This window comes from Ixodes scapularis, unplaced genomic scaffold (assembly GCF_016920785.2).
Source record: "Ixodes scapularis isolate PalLabHiFi unplaced genomic scaffold, ASM1692078v2 PGA_scaffold8__174_contigs__length_109621045, whole genome shotgun sequence".
Taxonomy (NCBI): domain Eukaryota; kingdom Metazoa; phylum Arthropoda; class Arachnida; order Ixodida; family Ixodidae; genus Ixodes; species Ixodes scapularis.
In genome coordinates this window covers 85,038,831-85,050,299 of record NW_024609883.1, presented here as the reverse complement: position 1 = coordinate 85,050,299, position 11,469 = coordinate 85,038,831, and the positions used below count along the sequence as shown (strand labels likewise).

At 44.7% G+C, this 11,469-nt stretch overlaps 1 pseudogene; it reads left to right on the top strand.

The window, feature by feature from the left end:
* Nucleotides 1-592: 592 nt before the first annotated feature.
* Nucleotides 593-1,266, top strand: LOC121833428 (annotated as a pseudogene).
* Nucleotides 1,267-11,469: the final 10,203 nt, after the last annotated feature.

Genomic DNA, 11,469 nt, shown 5'->3' with positions numbered 1-11,469 from the left:
GTGTGTCAGTGCATAGTGTTTCCTGAATCATAATGACGTCCGGTTTCCTCTCCATTCCCTGTAGGTGCCGTGTTAGCGTTGCCCTCTTATTGTGATAGCCGTTACAATTCCACTGCCAAATCAGGAGGTCCCTGACCGGCTGCTGGTCTGTTACTGCCCTTTTGTCTGGCTTGGCGTTCGATTTCGCTGTTGGGTTCATAATTGCTGTATTTGGGTGGTGATCTGGGTTTGGGCGTTCTGCACGAATGTCTGCATCTTGGCTTCCATACTCTGCAGGAACGTTGGCATCTGCGTTTGTAGTTGTAGCATTCCGCTTTGTATTTCTCCCAGCGTCATCTCTACCTTGTTGAATTTTTCCTTCATCGAATGTGCAATTTGTTCCCGCTCTTTGTCCATGCGGTCGAGCCTGGCCATGAGCTTTCTCTCTTTGGTATTCTCGATAATCCTCTTTTTGTTGCTGGGCTCCTTTGGCTGTTCCTCGTCGCTTTCGATGCTGCTTTTGGTAGCCTCCTCTTCGGCGATGGCTGGTTCCTCCTTCCTCTTAGGTGGCTTTGCTGGGGTTTTCTTCTTTCAGGATGGGCGGGGTATCTGCTCCACCTCTTGCTCCTGTTGCGGGGTCGGCAGTGACAGTGGCGCTTGACTCGCCCTTATTGCTTCTAGTAGTTTGTCGATCCTTGCGTCCATCTTCTCTTCCATCTTCTGTAGTAGCCTTTCGTTGTTTTCGTTGATCATGTCGTATATTTCTCGCCTTGTCACGGGCGGTTCTCCGGTGTTATGGTGTTGGCATGGTGGCTGCTGCTTGCTGCGGGGCGTTTCTTTCGACTTGCTTCCCTTAACTGCAGCCAACCACTTAAGCTTCCCGTCTTCCTGCTGCGACGGCGGCAGGTGTTTTTGCTGGCTCTTGTGTCTTTCGCGGCTGTCGGTGCGCCGTTGGCTTTCGCTGCACTCGCTTTTCTCCCTGCTCGGCAGCTGTGGAAAGTCCGATGACGTCATTGGTGGTCTTGTCTTCTGGAGCTGTTGCTGTTCGCGTTCCTCTCGGCGCTCCCATTGTCTTTTCGTGACGACGAGGGGGCCTTGAACTTGTTCTTGCAAATTATATCTGCCGTCGGATGCGCTCCTCCACATAGCTTGCAACTTGGCTTGCATGCCTTCTCGTGGTCCGCGTCGGGGTTGGCCTCCCCGCACGTGAAGCATACTCTGGTCTCCGGGGTTGGACATACGTCGATGCGGTGTCCGACTTTTCCGCAACATCTACACACTTCATGATGTTTCCTGTAAAGCCCGCACTTGAGCAGTGCCGCTCGGTATATTACGTACCGGGGCACTCTCTGTCCTTCAAAGAGGACTATGACCGCTGTAGAATTTCCAATCCTGTGCGCCTCTAGCGCCGTTGGGTTATACTTTGTCACGACCGCCTCATTTATGTCTTCGGGCGAGTCGTCAATTGCGATACCTCTGATGATTCCCTTCGCCGTCCCTTCGGGCGCGGTTCGGTAGGCTGAAACCTCAAATTCCATGTTGCCGAATTCGACGGTCCTGATCTTAGTGTAAATTTCGGCTCTCTGCTCGCTCGGCGTGCTCACGACTAAGATGTTCTGCGCCGCATTGATGCACACCATGTCTTCGCCCTGGTATTCTTTCGCCGTCCGCGCGGCCGCCATAATGGCGTCCGTGACGACCGGCGTCTCGATTCGAGCTACGTTCAGGCCGCCCCTGGGCCTAATCACGATCTTATGGTCGTCTCTGGGGATAGCCGCCGGCATACGGGCTGCTTTCTTGATATTCTCGGTAACTCGCTTGACAAAGTTAACTCTCTCCTTGGGTCTCGACTGCCGTTCCGCGGTTAAAGATGGTCTCTCACCTTGCAGCTCCTTGGCCTTGCGCATTCTTCTACTCGTCGTGGTCCATCCGCTCGACTCGCCGGGTGTCGCGTCGCGGCCTCCTACTTGAACGTATATCTTCCCTTCATCGTTGCCGACTATCGTTGCCTGCAGGCCTTTGGTTGCCGGGCTCTCGCACACCTCCATCGTCGGTGGCGACGCCATCTTATTCGTACTCGTCGGGTAGGCCTAACACCGGGGGCGATCGCCCCGGTGGCCGTACTCGTGCGCTAAGCTTAAGGCCTAGCAACGCTTGCTCGCCTCGAATTTTCGAAGTCCCAAAAGAGGCGAAAATTCACATACCACTTGCGCGATGTTGGTATCGGCTGGTTCCTCGTACCGTACCGCACACTTTCGTAACAAATAAACTGCAGTTGGCCGGAGCCGATAAACGATTAAAGGCCGTTCCTACCGCTGCCAGCTGAGCACAGCTGGCCGCGGCGCGAGCCCGCCCAGCCTATCACCCCAAAAAAAGACGTCACGACTGGTGCCAGTGCGGGGGAATATACCTGGAAAGCTTGCTATGGCAGACGCTGCCCAAACGAGCGACACGCGCTTGGCGGCCGAAATCTATGTATGGCGTAATGACAAATCAGAGAGTGTTTGCGTTTTCGTGCGTTTAGCTACATCTTCGGGGAATACAAACATGGCATTCAGATTCACGGAATAAAAAAAAAAAAATTTGGCAGCGACACTAAAGATTGCTTAGGTGTAGGAATGCTTTTGAATTCCTACACGAAGCGTATTTCTACAAACAGCGCGCCACGTCTTCCCCCACTGCGCAGGCGCGGCGAACCCCACCGGCTTCACGACGGCTTCCTTGACAAAGCATCTGCGTTACTGTGCTTTTCTTTGCGTTTCATTTCTGAGACGCATGATTGATGATGTATTGGTGGGACCATATTTTGGGCATAACACGGCCGCTTTTTCGCGTAAAGGGACAGGTAAGGCTTTCGCCTTAATACTCTAGAATTCACTTCTAACTCGTGTTTGTTTTTCAAGAACCCCTTCAGCTTTCCTTTAACGACAAATAACTATTGAAAAAAAAAAAGAAGCATATCCGCCGCCAAAGGAAGACTACGGTGTTTGTGGAGAATAACATAGAGGACGAAAACAGGAACGTGTCGTCCTGTTTTCGTCCTCTATGTTATTCTCCACAAACACCGTAACTTAACCAGCACGCTACATTTCCACGAAAGGAAGACTGTTTTTGACGCCCGAGCATCCCTCCCTTTCTCTGTCGCGCCACTGACGTCGTAGCGCCGCATCGCAAAATCATAATGTTTTCGTCGCCTGATGGGCGCCGGGGAGAAATCCCCGAAATCTTTCCTTCGTGTGGATACAGCTTAAAAAGATGCTACAACCAAATTTCGGCTCTAGTTTCTTGGCCTATACATGTTCTAGGGAGCAGTATCTCATCGGACACCCCAAATTTATCGTTGAAAAAGGCACGAAAGCTAATTTTAAAACGACTTGAACGATTAGCAAATGACATTAGGTGGATGTCGCTAGCCTCGTTTGTAATGTACGTCTAGGAACGTTGACAAGGAGTCACCGCTCGTTCACGTGCACGCTGCATGTGCAGCGTGCGTGTGAACGTAGTTTTGTAGAGCTTGTAATTTCACGCACTTACCCGGTATTTCTCGGCATTTTGAGTTCGTGCAAGCTGATAGCCAAATGTGATTTGTGTTAAGATTATAAAATGCCTCGCCTGTCCTTGACGCTATTTATGTGCAATTAGAAATATGATTACATCTCTATTTTTTTTGTTGTTTTTTGTGCAGTAAGGCATCGTGTGTCGGATTGTTGCGAAGAATGCCATTTATTACCTTTCCCTTTCTACACATATCGTGTATTTGTCTTCAGATCTATCATGTGAGCACGAAGTCATTTTTGCCATAACCCGCGACCCGGAGTATAACAAAACCAAACATTAAGCAAAATAGCACGTTCCCGCAGATCGGCTAAACAGCTGGCAAATTTTCAAATATCGTGCTCCCGTGTCGCCCTCAAGAGGTGATCTGAAATTTATGCACTCGAATTTATCGAAGCTAATCAAATATATTTAATTACTGACTCAAGATTGGACAAGATAAATAAAGGGACGATCACGTTAAATATTGCATCATAGGTAAATTATCTGAAAGATGCTCTGCAAATCTTTTCCTCCGTTTTTATCCTCAATAGGCACCCACGTGTTTGAGTGATTTGTGAGAGCATTAAAAAAATTTCTGATTTTGAAGCTGATTTCAATAACTATGCCATCCCGACGCATATATAACTTCTTAAACATATAGAAGCGTATTATTGCATTTTTTTATGGTATGAATAGCAAATTTCTGTGTCTGTTGGTTGAACAAAGACAAAGTACACAAGGGTGCGTGGCGGAACTACGACGGTTATATACGCAGACCGTAAGAAATTGAGCAATTATGTCGCTGACATGTCGAAATATTACTTTGTTTCATTTGACAAAAGATCATTAATTATAAAGGTGGATGCTTATTTACAAATTGAATTGACCGGCATCTTGTCAAGAACAAACCTCAACGGCCAGGCTATGCCAGTTTATCCCGTATAAGAAAATTTTTGCTAAAGTACGCACTAATTTAGGCCAGATTTGATCTGAGTATAAAGTTGCGTATAGCTTTACTTAGTGTGACCAATGTTGGTTTGGAAATCAACGTTTGTGATTGCCGCTCATTGTTTCTAGAAAAGGTAGACAAAAAGACCTGGTCCTAAATTTTTCGCGACATATCGAAAATATTATTGCTTTTAGCTCAGCTGCGTCTTCATAATATTTAGTGCGAAACGTATTTCGTAAGCTATATTTCCCCACATAAATGACGGCGATGTGCCCATTGCATGATTTTATGCACTGAAATTAATTCCTTAATTCAAAAGCACTGCTATACGATTCGACTTTCGGTACTGCTACGCAAAGTTGTACTAATCACAAGTATCTTAGGCGACCTAGCACACTTCGTGACAACCTTTCAATTCAGGTAATATTGAGACAGGCTTATTGCGGAGAAGGCGCAGAGTAACCTAGGTTTCGGTTGAACGTAAACAAAAGTCTCCAGGTGGTCGAAAGGAATTCTCATTCCTCCGCTGGAGCGTGCTAGATGCCAGCTATTGGCTTGGCGAGTAAAATCCCGAAATTTGACTTAATTCAGGTATACTCTGTGATTGAGGTAAACGTATAGATATTGTGTCGTATAAATAGGACGTTTTGTATATCAATCCAGATTTTGTTTTACTGTTGCGTCAAAATTATATAACGCAAAATCTTATTTTTGGTATTTAAAAATAAATCTGGATGAATGATAAAAAAATCCATATAGTTACTCATTTCGCGGCGCAAACAGCGTCAATGTCGAAAGCAACGCGGAAAACATTTTCTCAATTTAGCAGTTCAAACCGTTTTGAACCCGTTCGAAACGGCTCGAACCGTCATTTTTGCTTCCTGGAATTGAACCGAACCGAAAGCCGTGAACTCGAACTCGGACCGACCCGATAAAAATGTCGGTTAGACAGTTTGGTTGATATGCACAGAATGCGTGACCAGGCGGTGCTCCAGTCTTAACATCCCAGATAGCTTCCGGTTCATAAAAATAATGAACAAAGCTCACCTTAACAACGCTGTTGGAATTGTCGATGAATCGTTTTAATAATCAATTCTCTAGGAAAACGCAAAAAAAAAAAAAATCACAGAAGCGCGAGGTCTGTACACATTTCGAATATTGTTGTTAACCAACTTGCCTCCTCCGATACCTTAGATTGTATAACGGAAGGCCCTCGTTAAAGTTTCAACTTTGTTGTCCGTGTAGCACTTATGCTTTCTAGCACTGGTGACATAAGCAAGCTGAACAGGCTTGCAACGATGGAGCGACCGGAAGTCGTTTGGGACTCAGACGGTATTTATCTTTGTATATAGCAAAAATGGCATAGGGATTATTCACTAGTGTGCGACTGCTGAGCACATGCAGACGGCGAGCTTCCACATTTCTTCTCGAACGCGCATTCCGCACCATCGGCATTGCCGGTCTAAGCAGCTTAGTAATGCCAGCTCGTCCTGAGCATGCGCTCTAAACACCGCCCTCAAATATGGCGTTGAGTAAACACCCCCTTCCTGCCCCTTTGATGCTCGGAGTACAAAGCTGTAAAAGCTGCTAGCACAAGCATGGGGTTTATTCTTGCAGATCCCTTGCACGCGTTCTCGCGCACACAGAATTATAATTGAAGACACTTTCTCGAGCCTGTAGCTATGCAAGCGTTGTTTACTAAGTATGAAGCGGATTAGAGCAAGTGATATTCTTCTCTGTGTTACGGTTGCTGCCCCGTTTAGTCACTCCACCAATTTTGTTTGCTTTGAACCTGTCCCTTTTAAAAGTCTTTGAATATCCGGGAAACTAGACAAACACAAAATGCTCCTAAGAAAAATAATAAAAAAAATTCTGATTGTGTATTTATGGCTGACATGCTTAGCTCTTTTCAGACCTGTCTCAATGTCAAACATCCAGCAGCCGTACATAGGCTGACCACCCGTCCCGCGACTCGCGGGACTGTCCCGAATTGAGCGCTCGTGTCCCGCGTCCCGAAAGAAACACAAAAACCTTCAAAATGTCCCGAAATTCACATTGTCGTAACATTCATTACGCAAATTTCGGCGCTTCCGAACAACGGTTCGTACGGGGAAGTCGCTGGTAAGCGTAAGTATCTCGACGATATGCCATCCTCCGTCCGGGCACTGCAAGAAGCGATCCTCGTTCTTGCAGGAGAAAGACGCGCATGCGCCTTTGTGCCTCTCCCCTTGATGGCAAAATATTGCTTACGAAAATTGCTTGCCAAAAGTTGAAAAATGAACTATTGTAATTATTTGGAAATCATGCGGTGTCATGCAAAATAAATTGTTGTGAAAAGCTTTTTTTTTTTATTGAAGACAGCCACACAAGACAAAAAGCCTTCAACTCAAAACGGCCCAATAAAAACATTAGATTCTAATTTTGTGTAGGAGAATGTTAGTATAAGAGTCCACATGAAACATTAAGCCGAAAAACATTTACTGTTTCTTATTTCCTTTTGACGAATTGGGGTCTGCTGCAGCCGATTTTTATTTTTTTGAACCTAGAGAAGTTTAATAAGATATTTACCACTACAATTAAACAAAAAAATATGTAACTGTGAGTGAAAATTATTTTAGCCTAATTGCCGCAACACAATTTTCAGGTGCATAATATGCTTTCAGACAGCGCAGGATTTCGGGGTGCGCTCCTGTTGATGAATTTCCTTTCACACCTTTCTCTTCAGTCGTAAAAGTACCGTCCTCCCTCTTAACCCCTCCCCCTCTCCCTCTCACTCCCCCCCCCCCCCCCCCCGGTCACGGTGTCCCGCATTTCGCCGGCAGAACGGTGGTCACCTTAGCCGTACAGAATATATTCCTTAAATTCTCTTTAAAAAAAGAGACCTCTACCTTCCTCTTCCGACTTCAAAAATCATTTCTGCCCAGTTTATGCAGACCCAATTTCTACAAAATTCTAGCCCAGCATGCAATCCCCCCCCCCCCCCCCCCCCCCCACTTGTCCCCTACCCAGCGCGATCGGGGTTGCGTCTTCGGAAAGCGAACATTAAGCACGCGCAATACGCACAAACGCTGAAAATTGCTTCGGCCATAAACTCTTTTCTATAATGGTTTGTACGGATACAAACTGAGAGAGAGTAGGTGATCAAAGAGCGCGGGGACGCCAGAGAGCCAAGCTCTGACGGGAGTGATGAGAGACAGTAGGTGATCAAAGCTAGATGCTTTTGCCTCTATTCACTCTTCGAAAGCGCTCGAATGCGTCCTAACAGTGACCAGAGACAAAGGTGGGTAGCTTCGCGTTTACCCACTAATCACTGCCATCAGAGCTCGGCCAAATCTCTGGCGTCTCCCCGCTTTTTGATCGCCTCCTCTCCGTGAGTGTCTACCAGCTTGCATCTGGGAAGATGTTTTCCCTCATTGTTTCGCTGCGCGGGCAGCACGGATTCGTTAAACTTTCGTTTGCCACAAGCGTTCGTACAGTCAATCACTTCTAACCGCCTCGTTTATTCCAACGACCCACCAAACTAGTTTAATTTGATTGATGGCAGGCCCGCGATGGCCAGGTGTTAGGGACTGTTCACTTACCAGTCTAGAGAACTTCGAAGGACGTGGCGCGAGAGTTCATTCCGCGGTCGACGCAGGAGGACGCTTCTGGTTGAGTCAATAGTCCGCACGACGTTGAACTGCCCGTTATGATTATTTCAGCACAGGACGCCCGTCTCTTGGTTAGTGGTTCGACCGTGGTACCTCTTTGGACCCTGAAACACAAATACGTGAAAGATTAGCAGATGTTTGATGAAGCGTTAAAAATGAAATTAAATGGACAGTGAAGCGAACTATCATTTAGTGTTTGAGGGCGTTGTATTTAGAAACAATTAACACAGACGTCGTAACTGTGTAACGACGTCTGTGAAGACGATATTCTTTCAGACATCGTGATCACGATGGAATTTGGTAGGCTACCTCGATCTTCTCATTCTTTCGCGTGGGTCCTTTTCTGGGGAATACGACCCCTAATAGACGCCATCACGGGAATAAGGCGAATAAATAACATTACCTAAAACGACGCTCCCGCACCGGTAGGAGCTAACCGCTTCTGCCGAGAGACACTAGAGAGTTATAGTAGTTCGTTCCGAGGACTCCGATAACGATACCCTATACTCCGCCGCAGCCTTTGCGCAGGCATCGTATCATCATGGGGTATCATTATCAGGAGTACCGGGAGCATTTGCAGGATATACAAAAACTCTATATTCTTTCATGCTCTATAGTAGTGCAAAGGAAAGCAATTTCCAGTTCCTTGCCGCGTCTATAAAAAAAAAGAAAAAAAAAAACGAACTGCCGCGACCGCCGAGGCACTGCACACAAACTACGTACAATCACACTCCATTCTAATGGAGACGTCATATGACGTCGCAGTGTCATTGGCGTCACAGTGTAACTTGACGTAAAGGTACCACGTGCCGTGGCACAACAATTTCGCGTCGTGGTTGCACGTGTCGTCGAGATGTGACGCGCGTCATGGTGTGACGTGACGTTACAGTATCACATGACGTCATGACGTGACGTGAAACCAGAGTATCACGTGATGTCGCCGTGTCAGACATCATGGCATCACGCGATACTATGACGTCATACACCATGTCTTACATGAAACACACCTCAGGGATTCGCTGCGAAACGTCGCCAAGAAGGGTAAAATCATTCTACCACAAAATGAGCCGACGATCCCACCCTAGGACCGACGCGTACACAACAAGGCATCTTGCAATGCACAGTGCGAGGAACCAACAAGACGGGTCTCAACAAGTTTGTGGATGAAAGCCGTGGCGACTCTGTCTTTCATTCGCGAGGACGAAGAGGCTAATTTCTGCAGGATACACACTGGGGCAAGTCGCGATACTATGTATGCATTAATAAGCCGCGAGCTAGGTAATTAAGAAAATCCCCCTCCTACGCAAGCGCGGGTTAACTGTGACCTGTTTTGCAGATCATTAAACTTAAAAGTGCTTCAAAGTTGTAAAAGCATTACTCTCAGGCTGCCAGCATTGCATGAGGGCCGCACTTCCTTCGAGTAATTAACGGGACAAGTTCCGTAAACACGCAGAATTTGTACGCAAAGTGTTTGTAGAAACAAGGTTATTATGTAAACACGACTTATATTTTAACCGAACCGCGGTTTTTTCAGGCAAATCGTGTTGTTACGTGGCTTGTAATAGTTATGGCTCTCGTTCCTAACACTGGGGGCAGCTTGTACCACTGCTTTTATTCAAATAAATATTAAAAGGAAAAAAAATATATATATATCAACATTTTAACATTGCGCCCGACAAAGCTTTACAATTCTGCTCGGTTTAATTAAGTTGCCTCATGCAACGATAGTAATTTATCGCATGTCTCATTAAAGATTAAGCCCTCTTAGTAGGTCCTTCATTTCGCTGCAGCAATAACGCAAATATACACCAACCAAGAAAATACACGAAAATGCCGCTCATAAGTGATGTATGCAAGTAAAAAAACATGAAAGTTTTTTCTTCCAGGTTTTTAGAGCCTGTCCGAATAGCTGGGTTAATAAATCGTCTCGCAAAATTAAAACTGGATTTATTGCATCATTTTGAAGTGTCGTAACGAAGTTAATAAGTAACCGTAAACCAGACAAATGTGGCTTAAATATCCTAGTTAATCTATCACACACACTTTTGGGGGTAACTCGATATTTTACAAATACTTTTAGAACGTAACTTGTATACCCACATATAAAGTAACTCGAAAGTTACTTCCATTTTTTTTGTGCCGAAAAAGATGCAAATTAATGGTAAAACAGTATCGTTCGTGAATCTTGTCGCTCTGCGATCGCAAGCACCTTTTATATTTCAGATAAGTCCGTGCTTATGCAGAAAAGGTATAAATTACACCATCGATAAATTACAAATAGCAACTGTGATCCTCGCCAAAAATAAGATATCTTGTTTATTTTGGCATTTATTAGATTTGAGTTTTTTTTTTGTTAGTTTTGTCTGATATCTAGAAAAAATGACATTCAAAAGTATAGTGAAAGAAAGATGTGAATTTATAATATTTAGTACTCTACTCGAATAGTTTTGATTATTGAGTTATTTAGTACTTAACTCAGTTACTATTGTTCTTGGCACTCACTAACTTAAATAATTTTCTTTAGTCTTTTGTACGAGTCTTAAAAAACCTAATGCCGATTTGTGTAAATAAAAGAAAACAAAGCAAAGATACATGTTAGAAAATATTTTTATTGATGTTTTTTTATCAAAAACTTAGTCTGGAAACTGGCATTCGTATGGCGATTTGCTCGATTAATTAGAATCGAGAAGATTAGCTCCCTATGATCTACCTGGCAAATCGTGTGATTGCTTGAGCACTAGGGATTGGGAAGCACTTCGTTCCCGGGCTTGCTCCATGACTTCTACAACCTTGGACACAACTACCGAGACAACGTACAAATAAAAATTACGTTTCCGGGTGTGACTCGAAATTTGCGTACCGAACAAGTTTGTTAAGAATTGAGTTAAAGACCACCTCTCTTCAAAGGGGGAGAAAAATAACTTTTAAAAGCCTCTTGACTTAAAGTTTTTAAAGTCCACATTGAGATATAAAAATGATGCACCACAAACTACTACTAACAGTGGACTTTACAGTTGTAACTGGAAAATTAACACAAATAAACATCAGTCTTGGTCAAAACTACAACTTTTTTCTTTAAACGGAAAACGTAGGAAAAAAACCGTTAATGTCAAAAATACAAAATCGGTTTAAACGGGAAAACACCCTTTTTAAGTTTTTCTCCAACTAGGAGCTTTTTGTCGAAACATTAGCCCCTCACACGTAAACCAATAGTTTTCATGCGATTTTTTTTACCAGTAGTGAGATTTCGCCCGAAACAAATGACCCCATTACACCAATATTTGAAGAAAAAACAAAACAAAAAACATCGACGATATCTGCTTGTAAATAAGCACCAGAACATTTGCGCCCTAT